Source organism: Eupeodes corollae, chromosome 3, assembly GCF_945859685.1.
Source record: "Eupeodes corollae chromosome 3, idEupCoro1.1, whole genome shotgun sequence".
Lineage (NCBI taxonomy): Eukaryota > Metazoa > Arthropoda > Insecta > Diptera > Syrphidae > Eupeodes > Eupeodes corollae.
The window spans coordinates 135,311,333-135,323,849 of record NC_079149.1 but is presented as its reverse complement, the minus strand read 5'-3'; the positions used below and the strand labels follow the sequence as shown (position 1 = coordinate 135,323,849).

General features: G+C 30.2%; 1 protein-coding gene across 6 annotated transcripts in view; it reads right to left on the bottom strand.

The window, feature by feature from the left end:
* Positions 1–12,517, bottom strand: part of LOC129952884 (TLR4 interactor with leucine rich repeats) — a 184,126-nt gene that overhangs the window by 109,688 nt on the left and 61,921 nt on the right. For all 6 annotated transcript variants that reach the window (XM_056065814.1, XM_056065810.1, XM_056065812.1 and 3 more), the window contains one exon: positions 6,729–6,783. The gene's annotated coding sequence lies outside the window, so the exon portion shown is untranslated. The remainder of the gene's footprint in view (positions 1–6,728; positions 6,784–12,517) is intronic.

Below are 12,517 nucleotides of genomic sequence, written 5' to 3'. Positions count from 1 at the left end.
AAACATAGAATAAAATATTAACAAAACGATCAAAAGAAAATGTTTGGTCAGTTAAGACATTTCTCAAAACTTTTCTATTCGTCAAGTAGAATAAATCATTTAAACTACAAGTTTAAGATTTGCTAAAATATTCATAAGCGGAACAATAAGTTATGAATACATATTGAAAATTAAATTTTAAAAATCATATTTGAATAATTTCACTTAACTATTTAAAATTCTGTTATAATATAATAAAAACCATGTTTTTTGTGCATTAATTTCTGAATATTTGTTAAGAAAGAGAAAACCCATATTAATAATTTGTTCAACTTCAAATATTTCGCAAAACATCGCATTGTAAAAACAAAAAACAAACTAGTTCTTTCATATTTTTAAAAAAAATACTTTTATGAACTAAGTTTTTGAATTCACATATGTATTCACACCATGTTAATATTTATCCAAATCCATGACCTTGGTTAGTTGGAATTAAACTCATAATAACATAAATCTTTGCATTCATAAATTTACATTTAATTAAATTTTTGCGTTCACACAAAACCGGTAATTTCTGGCTTTTACTACGTTTTAAAATATCAATTTACGAACATTTATACAAATTTATATATCTTTATAAATCCATAATACATCTCAATTGTATATTTTTGAGTAAATCATCAAAATGAATACAACTTAAACTTGTCGATAGCTGTTTTGGTTTTTAATCAGATCGCATTGCGCATCAAATTACTCATTGAAGACCTTCTTAAAATAATATTACCTGAATTCAAGAAGAAATTTTGTATTTATCAAAACGAAAACAAGACTGGCTTGGCTATGGAATTTACTACCTTCTAAGTTATTTTTGGAATGTTGACAATATGATAGACAAATCAATTTGGTCACACAATAAAATAACAATAAAAATAAATGTCGACAAGCATGTTTCTTTGTTCTTTCTTTTTAACTTGGTTTAGGAAATTAAAAAAAACGTGTTTGTTATCATTGTCATTATCATTATCGTTAAATTTTGTAAAAATTGTCTGTAATTTTCAAGTATCAATTACGGATCCAAGTCTAAGATTTAATGCATAAATAATCTATATAAAATGCACCTCAATTAACAATTCTGATAAAAAAGGTTCAGATTTTAAGATCGTATATCAACATTTTTTGGTGCCATTATGCTTAAAGGCCTTCTCTATTTCATTTACTTTAATTCTTTTAGAATTTCTCTTACCTTCGTATACAAACCTTGCTTTTGACAAGTAGATTTAAGTTCTAAGGTCAAATTGTTCCTATTAAAACTACAGCTCGAAATATCGACAGACGAAACTTTTGACTTTAACAAAAACTACAGGATATTTTTGACATCATTATTCATTTTTCAATTTTTGATACAATTTGGAAAAATTCGGTCAAGTTGTAGTATCACATGTGTGGCTATATGTATGTATTTGATAACTTATCCAACTCAATCTTCAATCGACTGTGGAGCATTGGCATTCTTTCACGTGGGCCTATAGAAAAGTCTAAGAGGGTAATTGTAGCTGTTATTGGTTCCTATCATTGAAATCAATTATTGGTATTTTTTGATAGATTATAGCAATCATTGAAATATGTTCCGCATTAAAACTAAGCATTTCAGGTAAAATTTGATCATTGAAAACGAAAATGACAGGTTCAGTTGAATGATTTTGTTCCGAATTATAAAATGCAAAATTAGTCGTTCCTTAAGCAAGTGAAAATGAACTTCAGCAACAGTTCTAGATTAATAGAGTTTTTTGATCTAGACAATTGAAAAATCGTTTTTCCATATTTTTTAAAGTTTGGGCCTTCAAAAACATTTCCTTAAAGGAGTTTGGCTGATTGATATGACTTTGCAAGAAAACGAAGAAGGCCCAATATATGGATTTATTGGATATTTATTGGACCAGAATACTTCCAAAAAAAAGCTGTTATAACTTTCCATCCCGTCTTTCGATTTGTCTTGCTTAAAAGTTTGTAGGTTTTCGTGTTGAGTTAAAAAAGATGTTAGTTGAATTATTGTTAAAAATTTTAAAATTACTAACAATATTTTTCATATAAAGAAATAGTTTAGTTTCAAAATTTAGTTCTGTCAAATAGATTTTCAGTCGAAAACAAATTTTTACCAGTTTAAGCAGCATTTCTTAAATTTTTACAAATTGCATGAATGAAATTAATTTGAAAGATATCAAGAACCGAACATCAATTTTTGCCAAATTTCAAAACAATATTTCTTTTAGATTTTATTTTTATATAAAAAACTACTGAATACCGAAAAATAAAAAGAGTTTAAAGACAATATTTTTAATTTTTAAAAGGTTTTTGAGTCACAAGAAAATAGTTTTAAGCCAATATTTCAAAGTTTTGCAAATATATTTGAGTCGAAAATCAATTTTTACTAACTTTTGTTGAATTTTCGTTTAAGTTTTTCTTTTTGTAAAAGAACTGTCAATGTGATTTTTTTCAAATTTTTACTGAATGTTGACAACAATATTTTTAAAAAGATAAAAGTAGTTAAAAGCCAATATCTCAGAGTTTTGAAAATATATTTCAGTCGAAAATCAATTTTCACTAACTATTAATAATTATTTTGTTTAGGTTTTAATTTTTTCTAAAAAAAACTGTCAATTCGATTTTTCTCAAAATTTTATTGAATGTTGAATAATACTTTTTAAAAGATAAAAGTAGTTTGGAGCCAATATCTCAAAGTTTTGAAATGATATTTAAGTGGAAAATCAGTTTTTACCAACTTTTATTAATTTTGTATTTAGGTTTTTATTTTTTTATAAAAAAACTGTTCATTATATTTTCATCAAAATTTTACCAGATGTTAAAAACGTTATTTTTCACTGCTCAAAATTGTTTTGGAGATGAAATCATATTTTATTCGTAAAATTTTCGAGGTGAACATTTTTTTTTCGGTTTTTAATTAAAAAAATCGTTCATTAGATTTTTCCAAAATTATGTTGGTTTGGTATAACGGTCCAATATATAATATAACATTTAATTCAAGTCTCCAGCGTCATTGGTTCGTGAGATATGTAGTGTTAACCAAAATGTTCTCCTTTTTAAACTGCTAAGGTGAAAAAACCACACGCAATTTTCTTGAGAGCCTTATTATCTTTATGACAAAATTCATTTGAAGTCGATATTTCTTCTGGTTCTTGAGTTATGGACGACGAAAAAAACGTCACGAATGTACGGATGTACGAACGTACATACGCACACACGCACTCACAGACAAGACATCTTTCTTAAAATCTATTGTTTCGGCTCTAGGGACCTTGCAACATCGAGAAATGTCAAAATTTTCAATTTGACAGATCGGACCATTGCAATAAATTCCTATGGGAAGTTAATAAAGTATTGTTTTAGAAAAGAATTCTACAGATTACTATCTTAATTTTGATACAAAGCTTCAATGATGAAAACCGATGATAGCTTTAACTTTAATTAATTTTGAAGGTTTAAATGCTTTGTTGAAGCATGTATCGTTACATTTTTAATTGTTAAATGTCAAAAGAAGATGACAGGTTCAAAAGCGACAGCTGCCCAAATAGCGGACTGTTCCAAATGAAAAATCTTATTGTAAGACGTGTACAATTATTTAAATGAAATTCGGTAATTCAAATTCTTACATCTGGCAATATATTGCTTATGTATTTTATATTAGCCACATTTTTCTGAAGTATCAACAAGCACATGATTGATTTCGATGGTTTCTTTCATGACTTCTTACTAAAAGTATTTTTTTTACAAATCTGCTTAAATTGTTTCATTTTTCCTACCGTAAGTTTATTTTATATAAAAATAACAAATACCTTCTGCCAACCAACTTTTTTCATAGACCTGTTTTTGCAGCAACCGTTGACATACGAGTAGTATAACGTTCACAGCTTGAATGGACTATTAAAACAGTTAAACCACCTGCCATCCAAGTTTAATTTATGATTTCATACTTTGATATCATCACATTTTAATTAATCATTTCTTACACCTAGCATCTGAAGTTCAAACACAACATGTTTGTGTTGTATTAAAAAATTTCCCAAAAAAAACCCAAATTGTCTATTTCTAAATTTCACCATGATGCTCAACACTTCATCATGTCAAAATTCCACTTGAAAACATTATTCACCACAGAAAAATAAAACTAAAACACTAGAAGACAACATCATAGAGGACAAAAGAGAAAAAGTTAATATTAATGACCGCTGTCCTTGTTCTATAGAAAAGCATCAACAAATTAAAATTGCAAGCAACTATATACAGTTGCAGCAAGTTGCAATAGCATTATCTAACAGTCATTCCACACATGTCATTACATATTCTGGGGGGTGAAGGGGGAGCTGGTATGTTCATTCAGTTCGTGTTCAGTTTTCAAGAAGATGAAGAAGAAGTAGTGAAAGACGAAGACGAAGTGAATAAGAACTATAAGAAGTCTCAAGAACTTTGCAATAAAATAATCTCAATCTGGCACGAAACCATTCCAGCAAAAATAGTGCTGCTGCTAAAGGTGCTTGGCATACTTTAGTATTGGAATAAACAACATGCTCCCGATCCCGATGATGCCACAGAAATATATAAAAACAGAAACAGAAACAAGGAATAAAATAAAACCAATCTCTTACCTTTCATCTCCCATGTCCCAACTTACTATACTTAGAAGTTATATTCTTCCAAAAGCTATTCGGCTTTTTCTTCTTTAGGCCGCAACTTAAGCTTTAGCCTCTGTTTATAAGCCTCAGCAATGAACGAAGATGAGTTGTGTTGAATAAGCAAGCGTATAGAAGTGAAAATTCAGAAAAGAGACTCTTGGCACCTTTAAGGTGCATATACTACACGCAAAGTGCGCCTCTGCCTGAAAAGTCTAACGTCCATTTAGTTGATGATATCTAAAATAGTAGCATACAAGAATCATCTGTTTTGGTATATGTTTTTAAAAGCCTACAGCAACACATTTTTCTAACGGAATATGGTCACTTAAATGTGCACACAGCAAATCGGACACTAGGTGCAATGAGTGCATCAAGCATGGCCGTATTTAATTTTTGTTTCATCACCAATTTTTCAATGAAGTCTTAAAGGCGCTTGAAAATGAGTTCCTTAAATAGAGAGGTTTAACTTGATAGGACTAATTTCTTAGAAGTTTAGGATGAATCTTTAAAAATCCAAGTAAAGATAGGATTACAAGACTCAAACCAATACATTTTAACTTTACTTTATTCAAATATGAAACATTTAACCATTTCAAAACTTAATTCCTTTTCTCCTAAATAATAAACTTCTTTTCTTCCATTAAATTCTTCTTGGGTGCGAAGTCTAAAAAATGACAGCTCGTGAAAAAAATCAAATCAAACAAACCTAATTTTTGAATTGTCAAAAATAATCTTAGCAAACTGTTCTTAAAGTGAAAATAGCGAAGTTGTAGTTTTATTTTTAGAAAAAATATTGAGAGGAAAACTAGGTTTTTAACTTAATTACGCTAAAAAAGCTTTAAAAAATTATGTTTTTAGACTTTAAATAAACATGAAATTTACTGTATTCGAAAGATAATCTTCTGGCATTGTAAAAAGATTTCAGATTTATGACTGCTACTGCTGGCGATCCAATCTTCGATGACTTTTTTCAACATTTGTGCCGTATATAGGTTATAACGCGGCGAATGTTGTCCTTCAAGGGATTAATCGTTTCGTGTGTATCGGTTACTTTATAAATCGCCCCAGACAAAATTCAAGAGCAGTTAAATTAGAAGATCCTTGAGTTTAATTCATGGGTCCGTAACATGAAACTATATTGTAAGGATGGCTCTATAGCGGTCACTATTGACTAACGTTTTGGACAGCATAGTTTTCAAAGCAGTTCGGAGCAAATTATTCCACAGTCAGTGGATGTAACCAAGTCTCAACACACAATTGAGGATTATCATCACTAAAAAAACTAGTGCTGATGTCAACTTATAGCTACTTTGCGTTCTTTTATTACATCAAAAAGTTTTAAAATCTATAAAAGGAGTACGTGGGTGATCTTTAAGGTAGATCATAGAATAAAATACGCTCCTGTATTTCAAATATTGGGTCTTTTCAATCCTCTTCTTTGCTACCTAACTATATTCGCAACTAAAAGTCTGCCATTTGACTCGTCGCAGTCCATTTCTTTTGTGGTTCTCATTTGAATGCAAATAGGTTATCCCCCAGGCCTTCTGGCTTTTACCATACCATACCATATAACCATCAAAGAGCTCCATCTTTTTCAATAGCTTAGCTATGGTCGTTTACAAGGAGACCGGGATTTTTTTTGTTAGTACCGCTGATGTTTCCAGTTGTAAGTGAAAATATCAATAAACTTGTTTCTACCTTCTTCATAGGTATATAATATACGGATTCCAATAGATAGGCTTTTTGAAAGAATTTTTACCGTGACTTCTGACGATTAAATTTGTTTGTTTTTCATTTTCACTGTTTTTGTTGTTTTTGGTGGTGATGCGAGGGAAGAGAAAGTTCTCTTTTTTTACGAGTCTTATTTTAAACATACATATATCTACAAGATCGACTCTAAGGTATTGATGGATCTTGTTGATGTTTGATTTACAAACAATGTATTTCTGAACTTTACCAAATTGATTGATTTACTAAACGACCTATTCCCCTCGAATAACCTATAATTTAACTTATAGCCAAAATTTACATAATACAATAGAAAATAAATTATTATCTTACCTTTTAAATTAAATCCAATAAATGGCAGTAGTATATTGAAGAATTTGTATGGAATCTGTAAATGTAAAGAAAAATAAAATTATACAAATTGTAAAGCATCCAACTTGATTTAAAGTTAAGGTTAAAAGCTAAATAGACTTTAAATGTCAACTGGTTTGGTTTTGTGATGTGATGCTTATGGCTTAAAGCAATTTACATACTTAAGTGATGAGGATGTTTGTTTTCGATAGTTTTTTTTTAATTGTGGTTTTGTTTATAATAAATTAAATCGTGAATCGTGGTAAGGTCACGCGCGAACGGTGGCAAACTCATGATAATCATTGATTTTTTGTACATTGCCCAAGAGATCATTAAAAGACAAGGTGAGAAGACTTTTTAGAAATATCAATGTTTAGTTAAATAAAGTGCTAACTTTGCAGGGAAGGAGCTTGTAAAGGTGTTTTATTTTAACATTGATTATCAAAATTTTGGAAATATACCATATTTTTGCAATCTTCTTAGATTAGCACAAGTCAAATAAGACACAGCACTATTCCTTTTAAGAAATTTATAATATAGACAAATTGTTAGTAAAATTTTGAATTATTTTGATTTAAGATTTAAAAATAAAATTGATATTTTTTACAAGTTCTTTCGAACAACAAAGTACAGTGATTTACGATAAGACGAGAAAAATTAGATATTGATAAAAAAAATCTGATACAAGTACCTTTCATTAAAAATGGAAAGAACAATATATTGAAATCCATTGTGAAAAACGTTCAAGAACATTTATTTAAACAAAATAATATTATCAAGTTTTTGGTGAAGAACTTTTTGTTTGGGTTATGTTTGGAAAATATGTTTCTATTGTAAAATTGAACTATGTATGTTTCGGAGGAATGTTCCGAAATACTGATGGAATTATTTCTTTCTATTTTCCATATTAACTTCAGTGATGTTTAATTTTTCCCAAAATTGTTTCGGATAAACTCGGAAATTAAGTTCCAAAAATAACACTTCAACTACGACCGCAAGACTAGTACGTTAACTTGATTTAAAGCTAAAGCGACCACAAAATAACCTTTTTTGGGTGCAAAAAATCGAGTGTAGCTCAGCTGTGTGTTGAAACCAAATGTTGCCAATATCCTATTCTTCAATTCAACCGTAACGTTCAACTGTAATGGCTTCTCCTTGCTCATTTTTGAAAAATGGCATTATTATGCATCTGGACAAAAATCCGCACCAAAAACAGTGCCTCGTTTTGGGTGTATCAGCTTTTCAATGTATGCGTGCGGGTTTTCTGTGCCCCAAATGTGACAATTTTGCTTGTTTACATACCCTCCAAGATCAAAATGAGCTTAATCTGAAAAGATGATTTTTTTGGCAAAATAAATATCTTCTCTAGATCGATCGCAGGCAATATTTCCCAGCGTTGTTCAAGCGTATACACAACCATATTCTTTCAGCGGAAGGATAAAACTTATTATGTGTCAAATCATACATGAGCTATGTATGTAAGTGCTACCATTCACGAAATATGCACTAGTTGGAAAATAAAAACGTTAAATGGCGGACCCTGCATATAGCGGTCCAAAGTTATTTTTTTTCCGTTAAAATTAGGATTGAATATATTTGTTATTTATTGATAATGCTCAAAACCACGATGTTTTGTTAGTGTCAAAAAAAGTACAGCGAAATTCTGAATAACTATGTAAATAATTTTTAACTTTAGTTTATTCATAAGAAAGAAAATGTTTTCAAACAAGAGGTTCTATTTTAAATAACTAGTTATTTGAGCAATTGTCACTCTTGAAATTATACCGTTATCAATTCTAAGTTTTTCTTAGTATTTGGTAGGGCACCCTTTATTTTGCAGTACAGAAGCAATTCTTCTTGGCAAACTTTCAACCAAAGCCTAACATCGTGACTTTGGAATTGCATACCAATCATTTTGATGTCAAGCCACAATTGTGTCAAATTGGTTGTTTTTTTTGCTCAATGTGATGTTTAACATCATTCCACAAATTCTCGATCGGATAAAGATCGGGTGATTGTGCTGGCCACTTTAAAACATCGATTTTATTCACCTCTAAGGCACACTTCACTAACTTTGAAGTGTGTTTAGGGTCGCTGTGGTGCATGAAGCGCCATAAAAAACCAGTCTTCTGCGTGGGGTATCATATGATCCAACATTAAATCTCTGTACACGATCTGGTCCATTTTTTGTCAATTTTTACGATGGGGCCAACGCCGCCGTGCCATGATAATGTAGCCCAGACCATAACGTTGCCTTCACCGTGTTTCACCGTCTTAATGATCTTTGAATTTGGATTCATCGCTCCAGAACAAGTTTTTCCAAAAACTAATTGGTTTATCTAGGTGAGCTTTGGCAAACTGTAAATTAGACTTCAGTATTTTGTTTGATACAAGCGGTTTTCTCTGAGCAATGCACCCATGTAGATTATTTTCATTTAATCGGCATCTTATTGTGCTTAACATTTGCTCCATAGTTCGTTGAAAGTTCGCTTCGAATGGCACTGGAGGTCTTAAACGGATCCTTGGTCGATAACCTATAAATAATTCTATCTTTATTTGTAGTTGTCTTTCTGGCCCGGGGGTTTTGTTTAACGTTTTCAATCACTCCAAACCTATTGAAATGACAAAGGGCATTATAAACCAGCTTCCTGGAGCATTTTAAGAACTTAGAAATGTCTGTTACCGTCCACCCTTTTGACTTCATTTTCAAGATCAGACTTCTTTAATGTAATACTTAATTACCTAAACAACTAAAAATATACTCTTTGATTGCAAAACGGGCTAAATTTATGTCCAGCTAAAAACAACGCAAATCAAAAACAATCTTCATATTTCACGGCAGCAAATATAGAACGCGACACACGCTAACTAAACATTAAAATTTCGATTAAAATCAATAGTTTAGCCCATGATTTAAATAGGATGTCTTCATCTCTTGGTTTCTTATTTATGATGTTGACCTAGACAAAAATCCAAATTTCCCATCTCTAGAGCCGAACGGTAAAATATCAACAACAAATATAAAACAACGATATTTTCGAGCTTTTTGAGTTATCGATTTTTGTTAACCCTGATGAAGAAGTTTTTTTAAATTATATTCAACGGTTTTTAAGCAAAAAGCTATTAGTAATTTTATTCTATAACTACTAAGAGTGTAGATTTAGGGGTTTTTAAAAAAAATATATATTTTTTTTCAAAATAAGCGATCATATTTTTTCTTAAGACAAAATCAAAGAATTATTATAATTTAACAAAAATAGATTTGTTTGAGTAGATTGAGTCTAAAGAAGGAAAAACAACTAAAGAACTCTATTCACCGTTTTAGGCGATTACAACGAAACAGTCACAATTTAGCAAGGAAAGGTTCCTGATCGTGTTTTTTCTCAAGGAAAAGATCACCTTTTTTTTTAAAGGTATATGGCAAGGCTCTACAATCCACTCAATTCCTTAAAAATTGAAGTAGTTAAGTTATCGACGAAATCCAGAAAATATTCTAAATAATAATTGATAGCTGATATGAAAAATTGGAAAACCCTGTACTTTTTTATTGGGAATTTAACATTTCTAGACGTTTCAAGATCCTTAATCTAATTCACAATTTTTAGAGAGATGTTTGTTTTTGTTCATTTGTTTGAGTTTTAAAAACAATTAAATTCAGTTTTAAAATGTTTACAACAAATTAAATATATGTAAAATCAATCAAATGGAAAAACTTAAAAAAAAACATCCAAACATTTTTAAAAAAATACTCAAATATCTTTGAAAAAAAGCAATTACATTTAAACTGCAAATTTTACGACATAAAAAGGTGATATAAGCAAATGCTTACGTATTATTAAAATCCAATTGACAATGGTAAAAACTTTGGATTGCGGCTTAACGTCTCGAATATCTCGACATTAATCATCTTTAACCTTAACTTTTGAGTGTTAATTTTTTTTAAGTTCTTTAAATTGAATTGACAGTTAAAATTATTACAAACAAAAATTGTATGTGCAACCTTTTTTTATTCAATTTATTTAATTAGTTTTAACCGTTTATTTGTCGAGAATTGATTTAAGTAGAAAAATTAAATGATCACATTAGTGCAATAACATTCGTTAAACTTTATTTCATTCATTTAAAAAATATAAATTCCAATAAGTTCAGATTCAATCCGTCATTAATTGTCATTTAAAAATAACTTAAAACTGACAAAAATATTTATCTTCCTTGTTCAAAAATATACAAAAATTTTCACTAACGTGTAGGTCATATGAATTACACTGACTATCATAATAAATATTCTTCAATAACTTAACAAAAACCAACGAATTGAATTGAATGAAATCAAAATACAAAAATGAAATAAAATAACAAATAGTCAAAAAATCACTGAGTTCAATCGATTTATTATATATTTCTGGGATATTGCGATATGAATGAAAATAATAATAATAATCTCATAGGACATGCTTTATGTCAATAGACATTTCCCAATCCTTTCAAGCATGAAGCTCAAAAACATCCATAATATAATTTCATAGGTCTGCCCTCAGTAAATCATATACGATTTATTTTATTCCACATAACTTAACACAAAAGCTATATATTACAATTTACTTACAAAATACATACAAGCATATATACTTATAGGTTTGTATATGTATATGAAAAAAAACAAATGTTCTTCTATAAATTCATTCATATTTTGATCATCAATCATAAAGGACTCGCCATGATCCTCTGAATGTCCTTGACATAATTTCAACAAACCAAAAAGTAAACAATGATTAAATGGAGATTTTAATTTTTGTTTCGTTGCGTTTTGTTGTTGGTTTATGAGTTGAGTGCGTATATCCTTTAAAATAACTTCAATACAAATAAATAAAAAATAAAAATTTAATTTCAGAGATGGATTGATGTGAAAATAGAAAAACAAAAATTATCCGCCAACGATATTCTATTGTTGATAAAATAAACAAAATACAAATACCCAACCTAACGCGACTATACCTACCAAGTATTGTGTCCTTTATATTTGTATCCCTCTCGAAATAAAACTCAAAGCAATTCAGGATCAGGATATGTTATGTTGGTTGGTAAATTCAATCAATCAATTTCATCATCATCAAGAACCAGCCAAACAAAAACGACAAAACAAGTGAAGGACTATATTTTGACGCACTAAATTACCAAACAGGCATTTAAATGAGCGGCAAAATGTTCACAAATTGCTGGTTTTGTATAGTTTATCCTGACAAGGGCGGGATTTTACAAAATAACCTTCCCCTAAAACACACCACTCACCCCCTCACGCCCCTCCAGAACGACCTTAACACAGTTGGAGTTGGTTGGATGATGGTAGGTTTGATACTCGGTTCGGTACTCCATCTCCATCACGTTTATTTTGACAGCCTTAATGGGAAACGGTTCATCCACTCTAATTGTACGTGAAGTAGGTCGATACGATACACCTCCCAGTTTCCCTTTCCATTAAGTACATCAAAAAGAAAAAAAAAAACAGTTTCCAGGACCTCGAGTAAATTCGCTGAGTTTGATTGTGCTCCTACTCCTCCTAGGTATACATAAGTAAGGTCGCGTACCTTTTTCAAAAACCACAGGTGGCTGCAAACCCGCTTTTGTATAAATTGCTAACGTAAAGGACAACAAGTGCGCACCGAGAAAACAACGACAGGAAAAAATATTATATGTTGCAATGGTTTGGGCTTGGTTCTTGCTCTGGCTATGGCTGAGGGCATCATCATCAGAATCAGAAAAAAAGGATCTCA